We start from the raw sequence: 17,115 nt of genomic DNA, 5'->3' as shown, positions 1-17,115 counted from the left end.
GAGAGAGAGAGAGAGAGAGAGAGAGAGAGAGAGAGAGAGACCGTCCTGTTAATGGGATGGGATTGAATAGGATGAATCTCCAGGATTTATTGGAATGGGGATAAGTCTGTCGGATGAAATGGAGTGGGTGGGTATGGGGCGTGTCAGATGTGAGATTGTTATTGCGACAAGACGTAGGGGGGTTTGAGATTTAAGGTAGCTCCCCATGCAAATAGAAAAGGAGAAGCTCATTAAGATTAGAAAACGGACCTAGGATTTCAATTGTTCTTAACGGCATCTACATACTTGGGTATTACTTGATTTTATCCAAATGTCTTTTGAAAGAAATGGTTATGAGCCATAAATAAATTGTATATGTGAAGAATAAAGTTTTACTGAGTATTAAAACGGCCGTAGTAGGTCTTATTTTCTGGGCAAACTGAAATATTTCAATTGTCCTTAATTCTTCTGTCGATAGCTCATAAAACTATACATTGTTTTTAGCGGGTTTTCTTTAACTGTTTTGTAAAATGAATGACTAGAAGTCCAAAATAAAATGTGTAAGTGGAGCGTAAAACCCATTCTTTTAATAAGAACCAAAAAATGTCCTTTGCCTTTAATTATGTACTTCAAAGCACTCGCAAATCGACACCACTTTCAATCTGCTACGTTGGTTTGGTTACGTGAATGAAATGAGCAATAAAACGAACCGATAGAGACGAAAGGTATTGAGACCCAAAACAAACATTTATCTGCTTTTCGGAATCGCAGCTGCTCAAGAGCGTCCGGCACTAATTGGCCCGTTTTCCCCACCAGAAGCCACCGGCACTCGAATTCTTCACAACGCGACGGAAAACAAACAAAAACACAAAGAAACTCACAGGAAATGGACAGACTATTAAGGTATTTCTTGGTGGTCTGAGTGGCTTCACGATTTGATTTCATTCTCCTAGAAAGATTCACTTTGTAACAAACAGGGTCGGTGAAAGGGTGATCCATATAGAAGAGAGAGAGAGAGAGAGAGAGAGAGAGAGGAGAGAGAGAGAGAGAGAGAGAGGATGCTATATACAGCCACTCTTGGAGGGGAAAAATAAGAGGTCAGTGTAATCTCAACGTCATTAAATAAAATATATTTCCTAATAAAAAAAACCTCACATATACCCTAACGCAAACACAGACACATACACACACCTACATGTACACAGGAACAGAGCAGCAACAGGTGTCTCTAATGGAGTGTATAGAGCTCTTCCCCTCTAAGTCTCAAGAGGGGAAGATTCTATGGATGGCCAAAATGGAAGAGGGAAGACCGAGAAACTTGACTTTGTCTGGAACCCCAGGCGAAAAAGATCTTTTCTGGAAGATGGCTGGATCAAGGGAGAGAAATTGCAGTGATCTGGTCAAGAGAGACGTATTCTAATCGGGACTTCTCCTCTGGCAATAAAAAGAAAAAAAAGTCTGACTTGACAAGGGTTAAGGAAAATCTTTTGCCAGTTTTCTCAGTCAATTTTTTTTTTTGATCATTCCTGATTCCTGGTGATACTGAACAGGGAAGCAATGGATGTGTTCATCCTTTTCCCTCATCTTTAATATTATCCCAGCAACTCCGAATGATAGTTGGCATTCAGTGTTTAATTCCTAATCATTCCTGAATTAATGAATTACAGAATCCAATCACCATTCCGGGATTCCACAATCAAAAGGCCTCTTGTTCCAGCCTTCCAATTCCAGGTCACGTCATTTTCATTCATTCCTGGATTCCTGTATTATAGATTCCAATCATCCATTCCGGGATTCCACCCTTCCAATTCCAGGTTTCGTTATTTTCCAGTTGCGTCGTATAATGTTTTTCAGGGTTGGGATACTGAATTATGTGGTTTCTGCTGACATCAGAATGTTTGCAATTGGCCTTTATTGCATAAACACTCATAAATAATTTATGTCCATCTGAAACAGGTTTCAGTAAAAATGAGCAAGAGAACTGATCACATTTTGAGTTTATTTTCAAACTTAAGAATCACAACTGACAGCTTTCTGTAAGGACTGTTCAACTTTATCATTTCATTTTGATGAAATCTTTCTCTGTTCCTGTGCATATTTCTATCTACATATTCCTTCCAGTCTCTTTTATTTCGAGGATTTCTATCTCCGAAGAATATACTCCTGAAATGAAGCGTAATACCATCTCTAAAACATTTTTGAATAACGAAGCTTTCTTTCTACGTCGACCTTTGCCGTTTCGAGAAGTTCTATTGTGATTAAAATGGCCTCGAGGAGGGGAGCGTTCATGCAGTCCAGAATCGAAAAAAGTTTGGACATCGTCTGTTTATGTTTCAGTCGCTATCAAAGGACTCATTTTCACAGTCTTCATAATTTGCATAAAATATTCCTTTCTCCTCTCTGTCACGATGGTTTCTTTCCTCGGCCTCAGACGATTGAACTTTCACTCTCTGGATAAAATAAGTCTCCATTTCTCTCCTCTCCTGACAATTGGACTTTGCATGGAAACACATTTCTTTCTGTTGTCTGCATTTTGAAATAATTGGGATTGGTTCTGCTTTCACCAAAAGGATTCTCGTATAGTGAGGAGTTAGACTAATCGAATTTTCAGTCTGTTCTTTGGCTTGCAGAGGCAGACTGGGTTGGGCGAGGATATAGAATTTGGCTTTGAAAAGTATCAGAGGCGTTTGTATTTCAGTCATTCTTAGAACATGGCACAGTTAAAAAAAATAACAGTATTCTAATATGTAAATTTACTTTTTTACATTTCGATTCTAATAAATAAATCATACAATCAAATTCCCGTATCTTTAACTCAAAGCGAAAAACCTTTTTCAGACCATTTTAGGTTCATCCATAGACCTTTCCTCCCCTCCTACAAGAACAACAACATCAAGAACAACAACAACAACGACAAAGCAGTTAATTTGATACATAAACAATTTTGTACGAAACAAAAAATCAAAACATAATTGACACATTTCCCTTAATGTGTCCTTTTCCTCTCTCTGGAGAGAGAGAGAGAGAGAGAGAGAGAGAGAGAGAGAGAGAGAGAGAAGAGAGGACCAGCGGAATGACTTTAAGCGAAGGGTCGAAGTGGAAGATATATATTTACTTACGAATTACGTTTTGTTATGCAGGAAATACACACGCGTGTATATACGATGCTCATGAAATACAACTTCAAACACGAGCTTTATTACACAATGTATCTTGTGTATAGAGTGAATAAATTATACAGTATTTATTTTGACTTTAATATACAATATACCTTATGTATAAAGTGAATAAATTAAACAGCATGTATATTTAATTTTAATATGCAATATACCTTGCGTATGCAGTGAATAATTATACAGCATTTAAGTCTAAGCTTATTATAAAATATAATTTGTGTATAAAGTGAATAACTTATATAGCGCGTATGCTTAACTTTAATACGCAATATATCTTGTCTATAAAAAATAAATTATTCATCTTGTATGTTCAACTTTAATACACAATATTGGCAGCCCTGGTTGCAGATAAACACACTGTGAAAATGGTCTGGGTATTTCATAAAATTTCAAGAGAACTAGATCGAGTGCTGCTGACGTGATTGTGCTAAAAGACGCGTTAATGTGTGGTGCTTATGTGCGAGGCCAGAAGTGAATTCATTGTATGTTGGACTCAGTTTTTATTTTAAGATAAATAAAGGCTGAACGGTGGAGAATCCCCCTTTCAAGTTCATTTCCATTTTTCCGCATGCGCACTAGGCCCTAGCAACCCACAGCGTCCATAGCAACGAAGGACAACAAAAACGTCTTGGTGACAGCTGTCAAATACACCGGTAACGCCCACATCCACCTTGCCTGTATCATGAGGACTTTAAATGATCTTAAGAAACTACAGCGTTCGCAGCTGAAAGGTATTAATAAAGATGAACTGATAGAAGCTATTTTACCTTCTACTGCTGCTGATGGAGATATCCATGAGAAATTAACAACAATCGTGAATGATTTAGCGGAGCTGAAATTGTCTCTTGTTTCTTCTGATGCAAATGTGAATTCCAAGATTACTGAGATGCAACAGAAAATAGGTAAGCAGTCAGAAATAATTATAGCACGGCAATTATTTTTGGAGAAATTGGATCGTAGGGAGAGGGAGAAGAATTTAGTCCTTCTTGGCGTTCCAGATGAACGGGTAGCCCTGGAGGGTTGAATGATGAAGATATTTGACATTCTTCAGGTGACTACTCCGATTCTATCTCATAGGAGGTTGGGAACTCGTAATGAGGATAATACTCGATCCAGACCTATCCTTGTCACATTGGGCTCGAGAGCAGAAAGGGATGCCATAGTTGAAAAGGGAAAAGCTTTAAAACAATGCCAAGACCCATTCAAGAAGATTTTTGTTAAAAAGGATACCCACCCAGCTGTCAGGATGGAATGGAAAAGACTGCATGAAGCCGAAAAGAGAGAGAAAGAGAGGCCAGAAAATCAAGGGTGTGCAATTAGGATGGACTACAGGGAGAGAAAGCTCTATAAAGATGATGTGGTGATTGATTCATGGAATCCTCACCCTTTTTAGGTAGCCCACGGAAACATCTTAAAATAATCTCATGGAACGTTAATGGTGTTAGGACCAAGATTGAGAAAACTTTTGTAGAGAATTTATTATTGGATTATGCTATAATTTGCCTTAATGAAGTAAAAACCTCGTCATCAATTAACTTCCCTGGTTATGTATCTTGTATTAGTCGTCATAGGAATGCAGAACACCGTGGAGGTACATCTGTTTTGATCCGTAGGTGTCTTTTTTCTTATGTCGTGATTGAAGATATAAGTATTAGTGATCAGGTGTGGCTCACAATTAGTTGTGTGCCGAATGTGTTATTTGGTTTTTGTTATGTCCCCCCATCTGATTCACCTTATTTTGACATGTCATTACTTAGTAAAATACAGGAGAAAGTGAAGTCCTATGTAGGTGGTTGTGTGGTGATGGGTGATTTAAACGCTCGTTTTGGTGTCGGTGTCCGTGACTTGCCGGTGAGAGGGAATCTACCCAGCTATTCTTACCCTGCGATCCCGGACGCCGTACCTAAACCTAATGACAATGGGAGGATGTTACTCGGGATTTGTGTGGATGAAAAACTGTTGGTTGTTAACAATCTTCAAACGTCTTGCACGCAATTCAAGGGAGGTCTTACTTATAGGCAGGGACAACTGTGGGTGTCTGAGCTTGATTCTTGTTTGATATCTCATGAGTACATACACATGGTTAAGAGTTTCGATGTAATCCAGGATTTAAGATTACCTTCTAATCATGCACCCTTATCCTTAACCTTTATATGCCCTGGCCTCGATTTAACTCATATGAAAGAAAGAGCGTCTCAGCTCGGTGGTCATGCAGTGTTGCAAAGTAAAGCTACTAATAAATATGTTACTCCGCCTATAATGTCAGAAAAAATTAATCAAGAATTGTTTGTCAGTGAGTTGGCGAAACATAGAGAACCTACTTTTGATGGAAGTATTGACAATTTGAAGGTAATCTGGGTACTATATTCTACGAGTGTGCAAGTAAATCGGTAGTTAGGAGGCCCGCACCTGGTGTTGATGTTACTGTAAATAGGTGGGAGCACCTTTTAAGTGAGAATGATAGTGCTACAATTTGGCGTGCTATTAATTGGCGCGGAGAGTTAAATACCAATTCAACTGACTTTGGTAATGCTTCTTCACCATCAGATCAGGAGTTTATTGAACACTTCACACAACTGTATGACCACTCGGGGGATACGATTGAGAATCTTGATGGCTTACAAACTGATATATATGTACCCATTTTTTGGATGATCCTATTTCATACCATGAAGTACAATCACAAATCAAGCGTTTGAAGAGTGGGAAAGCGAGGCGGACCTGATGGAGTGCCCCCCCTGGATTTATACAAATGTTACCTGTGTCTTGGATTGTTTTATGTATAGTAGCCTTGTTTAACAATATATTTATGTCCTCATTGTATCCTGTATCGTGGATTAATGCAAAGTTGTTTACTGTCTTTAAACGTGGTTCTAGGTTATTGGTTAAAAATTATCGGGCAATAAATATGATAAAACTCAAAACCAATAGCTAAATTGTATGATGCAGGGGTTCTGTGTGCCCGACGCTCTCTTTAGTTTACTCCATGCAGGGAGCAGGCGGGGTGCAGAGGGGAAGGGGGTGTTTGGAGCATATCATATCTTTACGATTGTTGATTGACCTTGCAAAGAGGAAAAAAATCAAACTTTTTGTGACATTTATTGATTTCCAACAAGCTTATGACAGAGTACCAAGGCATACTTTATTTTTGATATTGAAAAGACTGGGTTGTGGATCTGTAATGAAAGTAGCACTTATTTTCTATGTACAAAATTACCAATTGTATTGTTGGGACAACTCTAATTGCTTCGACAACTGGTGTTCGCCAGGGGTCACCAACCTCATGTCTATTGTTTGTCATTTTTGTGGGGACGATCTTATAAGATTAATTAAACAATAATTGTATTGATGGGTTTTTGGGTTGGTTACACATCCTTGGCCTTATGGATGACACGATATTCCTTTCAACAACAAGGCGTGGTATGATGGCAAAAGTAAATTTACTCAATCAGTTTTGTAGCTCTCATGGAATGAAAAATCAAATAGTAAGTAACGAACTAATTTTTTGTGATAAATGGCAATGGACGCGATAACGAGACCAATGGTTGTAGGGAGTATTGTTGTTGATCCCTGCGAGCTATATGTATATTTTAGGATGTATTTTTACATCAGTCAGTGAAAGCAGAAGCACAAACTAAAGAATTGTCATGTTTTAAAATTTATTTCATTCTTAAATGAAAATAATAATAAAAGTCCCTTTCTATATCAAGAAAAGGGTTTTTCATTCGGCTTTGTTACCAGCATTAATGTATGGAAATGAATCTTGGATTAACGGTGATTTGAGACCTATGGAAAAATTATATTTATGGTGCATAAAACAACTGTTAGGTGTAAGGAAAACCACTACAAATTCGCTTTGCTAGTCGAACTTGGTCTTGTTGATTTTCGTTCACTGGTTCTTAGGTCAAAGCAGAGACAGTTTTTCGCTAAAGCTTGGGTAGTGGTACAATGGGTGGAGACGATCCGCTGGGCCATGTAAATAATCTAATTTTGCAATTTAATACCCCTACCTCACATTATATCAGAGACTTGTTAGATAATGATATTGACGATGTAATGCAAGCATCTGAAAGACTGAAACATGAAGTAACTACCTCAAACTCAGGTAGGTTAACTTTCTATAAAAGCATCAATTCAGAAACTAACGTTCATGACATTTATAGTAAAAAAAAATCAATGTAAATGATGTTGGAGAGAATTTGGACGTGGGACAAGATTAAGAACTGAGTTCCCATTCTCTTGCTATTGAGGTTGGCCGTTGGAACAGAGAGGGAGGGGCCGGTTACCTGTAGAGGAGAGGTTGTGTGTGTGTGGCCAAATACAAACTGAGCAACATGTAATCGAAGGCATGCCCCAGGACCTACCAGATTCGGACCCAATTTGATATCTCATCAATGAGCGACTTGATGGTAGAAAGATCAGACTATGCAAATGTTTGTCATATCGCAAGCTTAATTTTGAAGGTTTTCAAATAATAAGATGCAAACTCTCTCATTGTGCCTCGCCCAGCTGACTTCATTTTGTGTTACAATTTTAACGCATTTCCAGTCTAATCTGAATGTGTGATGTTTATTAGTCTATTGTATATTATTGTTTCTATGTGATATAGAATTGGATATTCTAAACAGCTCTCTTTTGTGTTATTTAAAAAACTTAATATTAATTATTGTTGCCATTTGTTTGAATACAGTTTCTTTTTAATTTTCTTTTCCCTTTTTAGGAAATGTAACTTGTGAAATGAGTTTATGTATTTGGACCGTTGTGTAATTTCATAATATTGTATTTGATGTTTCTGTGGAGAATGGTCAATAAAATATCTATCTATCTATCTATCTATCTATCTATCTATCTATCTATCTATCTATCTATCTATCTATCTATCTATCTATCTTGTGTATGTAATGGCTATATCATACAGGCAGATGTATGGTTAAACCATTTTCGAAGAACAGCTGAGTGTTAAGCTGTTTAATGAAATGTTTTTTTTCTTTCAGGCAAATATCTGACAGGGAATGACACTACACTGGACAGGTGGTGGTCCAATAAACTTATATCAAACAGACAGAAATGACAAAAAAGAGGAGATACACGTTATAAAATGCAAACGAAAAAAAAAAAATTAAAATAAGAATCAACAGATCTGCCTGACAAACTCACCAAAACTGACAAAACATGACAAAAAGGTCAGATATGCCCTATAAACTGCAAAAAGCCCGACAAATAATAAATAAATAAAATATATATATATAGATATATATATATTATATATATATATATATATATATATATATATTTCTTATAAACACGATCAAGCTGGGAAAATAACGGGAAATGTACAGATATGTTAATAAACGTATACAAAAACTGACATAAAATGAAAAAAATAGAGTTATGTGCAAAATCTTACACAAAAGCGGAAGGGAATGACAAAAATTGAAAAGTATACCTAATAAACTTATACAAAATTTATAGAAAATGACAAAAAATGACAGATATGCCTTATAAAATGCTGAAAATTGACATGAAAGGACAGAAAATGGACAAATATGCCTAATAAACTTATACAAAACTGACAGAAATGACAAACAACTGACAGACAAGCCTAATATAAAACTGCTGACAACTGACAGAGAATACCAGAAATTGACAGAAATTGTCAGTGAAACGGAACAGTGTACCAAAATAAACTACGAAATAAAACGAATTAGATTTCCTAAAAAAAATCTCTCGTGCTTTTCTCAAACTCCCCTGTGTCGATTCTCATCCAGAATTCTCCTCCACCTTTCGTCACAGTATTTTGACGAGAAAGGGGGAGGGGTGTCATTAAATGCTGACTTATATAATCTACGTCGACCTTTGCGTTTCGAGAAGTTTATTGTGATTAAAAGCGTTCATGCAGTTCAGAAGGAGAACGCGAAGACGCTTTTGGCAATGTTTCTTACGTCAGAATGAATCAAAGAAAGTTTTGACATCGTCTGTTTATGTTTCAGTCACTATCAAAGGACTCATTTTCAAAGTCTTCATAATTTGCATAAAACATTCCATTCTCCTCTCTGTCACGATGCTTTCTCTCCTCGTCTTCAGATGATTGAACTTTCCCTCTTTGGATAAAATAAGTCTCCATTTCTCTCCTCTCCTGACAATTGGACTTTGTATGGAAACACGTTTCTTTCTGCTGTCTGTATTTTGAAATAATTGGGACTGGTTCTGTTTTTACCAATAGGATTCTCGTATAGTGAGGAGTTATACTAATCGAATTTTCAGTCTGGGTTGGGCGAGGGTATAGAATTTGGCTGTAAAAAAAAAAAAAAAAAAAAAAAAACACCAAAGTCACAAAGTTTCAAAGAACAGCGTAGAGTTCAATAAAAACACAACCGAGTTTCAAACAAAAACAGACAAGAGAGTTCAAAATACAGGAGAGTTTCAAACATATACACAACAGAGAGTTCAAAACACATCAGAGTTCAAAGGAAAACGCACCAGAGTTCAAGCATAGACACAGCAGATTTTAAACAAAAACACATGAGAGTTCAAATACAAACACATCAGACAGTTCAAAGGAAAACACACCAGATCAAACATAAAAACACCTAAGAGTTCAAATTTCAAACACAAATACACCCGAGAGTTCAAACAAAAACCAGACAGATTTTAAACAAAATGGCACCAGATTCCAAACAAAAACACAACGGAGAGTTCAATCAAGACAAAAACTGACTCACTCATCAATTTAAAGTTGCCTTTTCCTCACCTCAGTTCCTCTCCCCATGAGATTAAAGCTTAACCATCCCATTCACTCCTCCTACAATATAGCAGCGAGGTGGGGGGGGGGGGGTGGTTTGCTCTGTGTAATGGAACTCCCACTTTCAGAAGCGACGTTCCCTCTCTCTCTCTCTCTCTCTCTCTCTCTCTCTCTCTCTCGTCGTGAAGTCATCAGTCGGGAGGAACACTTGGCTAATCAAGGACCTCCCTAAATAATCATCCCTAAATCCCTTCATTGCAATTCACGAGCAAAGATCCGTTTCCTACCTTTCTGGTCTTGGACAAGGGATGCTTTTTCGTCTTAATTAGCAGTTTTCTAATGCAACGAGAGAGAGAGAGAGAGAGAGAGAGAGAGAGAGAGAGAGAGAGAGAGCTTTAACTTTAATCTCCTGACATTCAGGTCACAGAGATAAAAGGAGGAAGAAGAAAAAAAAAAAAAAAAAAAACATACAGGAAGATAACACGAAGAAGAAAATTAACAGAGTGAGAGAGAGAGAGAGAGAGACGAGAGAGAGAGGAGAGAGAGTGAGAGGAGGAGAGAGAGAGAGATGCGTCTAATTTGAGACAAGAGTTTTAAGTGGCTGTATTGAAACTCGTGCGAAAGATTAGGTCTGTTTTTAAACTATTGTAAACTGTCCTTTGAGAGTCTTTGAAAAACAGTCCTGTGTCTTAAGACTCGTACAAAAGATGGGTCAATTGGTACACTATTCTGTACTGTCTTATGAAATTTATAAGGATAATAAGGTCTATTTTGGAACTATATTTTGGAACTATGTTTTTAAAATATTAACTTTAGATTTGTACCAATGATAGATATTTTTTGTTAAATTCTGAGACCCATCCAATAGATTTGTCTGCTTTCAACTAATTTTTAGACTCATCCAAAAGATATGATTTTTCCAACTATATTTATAGACTAGTCTAAAGATAGGTCTACTGTTAAACGATCTTTTGAGGCGATTCATTTTAAAACTATTTTGAATTAACATTTGAGACTCGTTCAAAACTTAGATCTAGATTTTAAACAATTTTAAAATATCCTTTGAAACTCAATTATAAGACAGGTCTAGTTTTTAAACTATTTCAAACTATCTTTTGAGACATTTCCAAAAAATAAAAGATAACATCACCCGTGGGAAAACGAGCACTAGGCCTAACGGAAGACTTCCAACCCATCGCCTCGAAATCCTACGAGACTTGAGGGAGAAGATCTGGAGCCTCTCAGAGGTCTGGCGTCATCAGGTTCGTCTCGAGTTTCAAGGATCCTATGAAATGACGTTTGAGACTCTAATTAAGACGAGAAAATTATATCAACGGTTGCATTGCGACTCTCTCTCTCTCTCTCTCTCTCTCTCTCTCTTCTCTCTCCTCTCTCTCTCATCTTCTCTCTCTCCTCTGTCTCTCTGTCTCTCTGTCTCTCTCTCTCTCTCGCTGTTGTTGTTTTTATTTTGTAAATAATAATAATAATAATAATAATAATAATAATAATAATAATAATAATAATAATAATAATAATAAATGTATATATGTGTGTGTATGTATGTGTAACGTTTAGCGATTTCGAGAAATCGTCTTTGCAGCCGAATCGGAGGAAAGACCGAGTTTCAAATTTTCCGCCCCCCCCCCCACCCCCCCCCAGGCACCCCGCCCCCCTCCGCCAGGTAGAAAAAAAAACGTCTGGTTCATTAGGCCTAATGCGAAATGCAAAGCAGAAAGAGAGAGAGAGAGAGAGAGGAGAGAGATGAGAGAGAGAGACGAGAGAGAGAGAGAGAGAGAGTCTTTTAACCAGAATTACAGGCAAACGGATGTTTTCCCATCAGAATAATTAAGGTTTGCAGCTTTGGGAAATCTCGCTTTTTCGACAATTCGGAGGAGCAGTGATGAGATGGACCAGTTTTGGGGTGTAAGAAGAAACAGATGGACCACTTTCGGAGTGTATACACTTTGCAAACAACTTCATTTTGTTTTGCTGAATCCTCAACAAAAGCCAGAATAAACTCTGCACAACTTCAGACTTCTTTAGCCAAAATCCCTGAGGAATTCAATGCCGAGATATTCCTGTATTCCAACGTAACACTGACGACAAAACACCATTTCTCTAAGGCTACAGAGAACTTCATTCGTTACAGAAACCTACGTTACGTTATACCTATCGTAAGTTTAAGTTCTACGTATTGTAAGTATTGTAAAATGGACCAAAGTAACTTTCAGGAGGAAGAAACATGATCTAAAATCTTATTATAGGTCTAGGCTTTATTTTCAGTATCGGTGAAGTGGCGTATCAAGAGGCACATAGGCCTAGCAAATGTATTATTTTTGCTTGTTATATCTTCCGTCGAGCTTGAAAAGATCGAATAAACAAATAAAGTAGAATTGAAACGATTCAATCTTCCATAAAAGTTATTATTCATTCTCCCAAAACGAGCGAAAGATTCGGGAAAGAAAATGAATAGAATTAACGAGCGAATTCCATCAAGAAGTTCAGCCGAACCATATTTCTTTCTGGAGGAAACGCGCTCCATCTCTCACAACAAAGCAAACGTTCGCTGGTCCATCTTTCCTCTACGATTATCCGCTTCTCTGGCGCTAAAGCCTTTTTGGAATTACGACTTACTAGGGTGTTATAAACTTAAAATCTTCATTTTCTTTCAATATCCTGCGGGATTCCTCGCGCACGAGCGCGTCTTACCGCTTCAACGAACGTTCATGCGTTCAGCTAACGATCATGCGTTCGCGTACACACTTCCTGAACGAAGCTTCTTCTTACAAGAGTGTAGCTTATCTTTGCCGAGTCTCCTAAAAGCTCACTACCTAAGATTATATATTAAAATTGCCCCTTCCGTCGGCCTCCACGTTACTAAAAGGTAGAAAGGTATCCTAATAACATTTGGGGACCATCAAATCCCATTACGGTTCAATGAAGGTGCCTTTAGGCCCCATCCCAAAAAAATAAATATTTCAGATGCAATTCTGGGTCACATTTTGGCTCCTCGTAAAAATAACGGTGACCAGAATCCAATTTTATATATAAAATACATAAGATGGAAGGTCCTTTTACTTTATGAGAGAGAGAGAGAGAGAGAGAGAGAGAGAGAGAGAGAGAGAGAGAGAGATAATGTTTAATCTGATATCATTTACAGACGTCATTAACTATTTTCAGCTTATTAGTATTCATTTTAAGTAGGCCTATTTTAAATCAGTATTTAGGGGATTTCTTCCTGGAAAGAGAGAGGAGAGAGATGAGAGAAGAGAAGAGACGAGAGAGAGAGGAGAGGAGAGAGAGAGAGAGAGAGAGAGGTTGAAAAAAAAAAAGAAAAAAGATAAGAAAGACAAAATAAAAAACAAAAGTAGCTAAAACTAAAGATTGAAAACGACGGATAAGAAACCCAATCAATAAATGAACTGCAGATGAGACACGAGATATATTATAGATTCTTATAGAGTATCACAGAGTTATTTTAGAGTATTATAGTTATTGTAGAGTGGTCTAGGGCAATACAGAGTATTTTGGAGTTACTATAGTTTCATTATAGAGTATTATAGTTACTCTAGAGGATAAAAAGTTATTATAGAGCTGCCTAGTTATGGTAGAGTACCATAGATCTATTATAGAGTTATGATCAAGTTATCATAGAGGTAACATAACATAATATAGTTAAAATAGAGTTATTTTAGAGTATTAAAGCGCATTACAGATTAATATAGAGTAACCGTTATTCTAAAGGTTTATATCATTATTATAGAGTTGCAGAGCATTATAGAGTTATTATAGTGTTATAGCAATTCTAGAGTTAATATAGAGCATTAGAGTTATTATAAAGCGTCACAGATATAATAGAGGATTCTAAAGTAGTAGAGTTAATATATGAGTATTAATCGAGTATCATATACGTTTATCATATAAATATTATAGACAGTATTATAGAGTACACTAGAGTATTATAGAGCATTATAGAGATATTATAGAGCACAATACGTCCCTCTCCGGGAAGGGAGATTCAAATGTGGTTTCCGAATTCCCTCCAGAAACTTTCCAAGTGGGCCAATCAGGAATCCATTAGTCCCCGACAAACGGTTCAGAGTCAGTGATCTGCCAGAGAGAGAGAGAGAGAGAGAGAGAGTAGCTAAAACATTAGGAAACAAATGACGAATAAAGATATTAGTGGCTGATATATGAGGGGTTACGTCACGAGTCCATCAATTTCTTCAATGTCTCTCACATATAGGCCTAGTTTAAATCAGTATTTAGGGTACATCTTCCAGGTATGAGAGAGAGAGAGAGAGAGAGAGAGAGAGAGAGAGAGAGAGTGTGTCGAAGTGCCACTCGATACAAAAATTAACGAGAGAGCGAGAGCAAAACACCTTGTTAAGTATGAGATGCACTTTTGTCAAACATACAAGAACCATTCAAGGCTCCGCTATTTAGGGGGTGGGTGGTAGGAATGTGGGAGGGTTGGTGGGGGGGGGGGGGGGGGGGGGGGCGGGGGGGGGGGGGGGGAATATGCCCCTGTGCTTGTAAGCCACTCAAAGCAATTATTGTTTCGCTTTCAGTGTCGGTAAAAAATATCCTTTGGAATGGACTGGCTTCGAAAGCTCTCTCTCTCTCTCTCTCTCTCTCTCTCTCTCTCTCTCTCTCTCTCTTCTCTCTCTAGACCCTTCAGATGAGATATCTTTTCCCTGTTATGTTGTGTTTTTAACTTCGGGTTTAATATATATCTGTTTATTTGAGCTAGTATTATTATTATTATTATTATTATTATTATTATTATTATTATTATTATTATTATTTTTTTTTTTTTTTTTTTTTTTTTTTTTTTTTTTTTTTTTTTTGCTCTATCACAGTCCTCCAATTCGACTGGGTGGTATTTATAGTGTGGGGGTTCCGGGTTGCATCCTGCCTCCTTAAGGAGGAGTCCATCACTTTTCTTACTATGTGTGCCGTTTCTAGGATCACACTCTTCTGCATGAGTCCTGGAGCTACTTCAGCGTCTAGTTTTTCTAGATTCCTTTTCAGGGATCTTGGGATCGTTCCTAGTGCTCCTATGATTATGGGTACGATTTCCACTGGCATATCCCATATCCTTCTTATTTCTATTTCAGATCTTGATACTTATCCATTTTTTTTTTTCCCTCTCTCTCTTCAACTCTGGTATCCCATGGTATTGCGACATCAATGAGGGATACTTTCTGCTTGACTTTGTCAATCAACGTCACGTCTGGTCTGTTTGCACGTATCACCCTATCCGTCCTGATACCATAGTCCCAGAGGATCTTTGCCTGATCGTTTTCTATCACTCCCTCAGGTTGGTGCTCGTACCACTTATTACTGCAAGGTACCTGATGTTTCTTGCACAGGCTCCAGTGGAGGGCTTTTGCCACTGAATCATGCCTCTTTTGTATCTGGTTCTGTGCAAGTGCCGGACATTCGCTTGCTATGTGGTTTATGGTTTCATTTTTCGTATTGCACTTCCTACATATGGGAGAGATGTTATTTCCATCTATCGTTCTTTGAACATATCTGGTTCGTAGGGCCTGATCTTGTGCCGCTGTTATCATTCCTTCAGTTTCCTTCTTTAGCTCTCCCCTCTGTAGCCATTGCCATGTGTCATCGCTGGCTAGTTCTTTAGTCTGTCTCATGTATTGTCCGTGCATTGGTTTGTTGTGCCAGTCCTCTGTTCTGTCTGTCTTTCTCCTGTCTCTGTATAAAATTTCTGGGTCTTCGTCTACTTTTATTAGTCCGTTCTTCCCATGCACTCTTTAGCCACTCGTCTTCACTGGTTTTCAGATATTGCCCCAGGTTGCTCTGCTCTCAATGTTGACGCAGTCCTCTATACTTATTATTTTATTATTATTATTATTATTATTATTATTAATTAATTATTAATTATTATTAATTACTATTATTATTATTATCGAGCGAGTAGTTAGTAGTTTAGGTGTAGAAAATGATAGTTAAGAGTTAAAAGGAATGACTGATTGGTGCTATAAATATGGATATAAATGTGTAGGTTAAAAATGATGTCTATAGGTGGATTTTTTTTTACATGTATTTTTGAATAATAAGAAATGAATATGTTCTGTGTGTATGAGTAAGAGAAATCCAAGGCGTTGAATTCCCCATTCCACAATTAATTTATTCAATTCCATAGCCCTATACGTAACCAACAAGCAGTCTTTCTCACAGATTGCATCACAAGATTCCATTCAAAATCAGACTCACACAGTTTTCCAGACAGCCCCTCTCTCCTCCCCCACAGGACCCTACCTCAAAAGTCCTTGCAGGAAACCTATAGATTTCATCGGTCCCCTCAGATACTATACTTCTATATCAACCTTCTCCTTTTTTTTTTACCTTAGGATGCTCCTTCCTTCCCCAAAGGACCTCCGATTTCCCTCCCACCCTCACCCCTCTCCTCAACATTCTCTGAGTGTTTTTTCCTTTTTCCAAAATTCCAAAATCCTTGACTCTCTCTCTCTCTCTCTCATCTCTCTCTCTCTCTCTCTCTCTCTCTCTCTCTCACTACGTGAAGAAACTGAATGGGATTCAGCCTCCCCTAAAACCGAGAAACACACAGTTATCGTTTCCCAGAATCCTTTGCAGACAAAAGCCAAACCTGGACCGAAATAAAAACTCTCAGAGAACAAAAGGGGAAGTTTACATCTTCCTCTTCCACCCGAAACCAGATGTCTGTCTCATCAAGAGCTTCGTCCTCGTCAGTGTCAGGAGTCCCAGAAATGGAGAGGGGAAAGGAGTGGACAGGAGATAGGTTGGTCATTTTGGGGGTGGGGGATTTTTTTTATTTTCGAAATAGTACTATCTCATATCTCTTGGGATTCGTCAACGTTACAGACAAAAGTGTTATCAATATGTTGTAGACTTGTTGCATACATGTCACCAACAGGTTGAACATAAGTTGCATACCTGTGGTTGCAAACAAGTCAACAAATATTTGGTAAACATGGTTTGAAAGCTAACCAAATACATGTCACATACAAGTTGAAAACAATTCCGTGATCTTATCTCCAGCACATCTCAGAAACTTGTCACCTACATGTCATAAACAAATCGAACAGAATTCTATCAACCTCTCTTCAACCAATCCCTAACAGGCTGGAAACGAGTTAATGTTGTAGACTTATCACGCACAAATTGGAGACAAGTTGGAGACAAGGCAGCAGCCTTTGTCCCATGCAGGAG

The sequence above is a fragment of the Macrobrachium nipponense genome, chromosome 48 (assembly GCF_015104395.2).
Source record: "Macrobrachium nipponense isolate FS-2020 chromosome 48, ASM1510439v2, whole genome shotgun sequence".
NCBI classification, from domain to species: Eukaryota; Metazoa; Arthropoda; class Malacostraca; order Decapoda; family Palaemonidae; genus Macrobrachium; species Macrobrachium nipponense.
Note: the sequence above shows the minus strand (reverse complement) of the source record.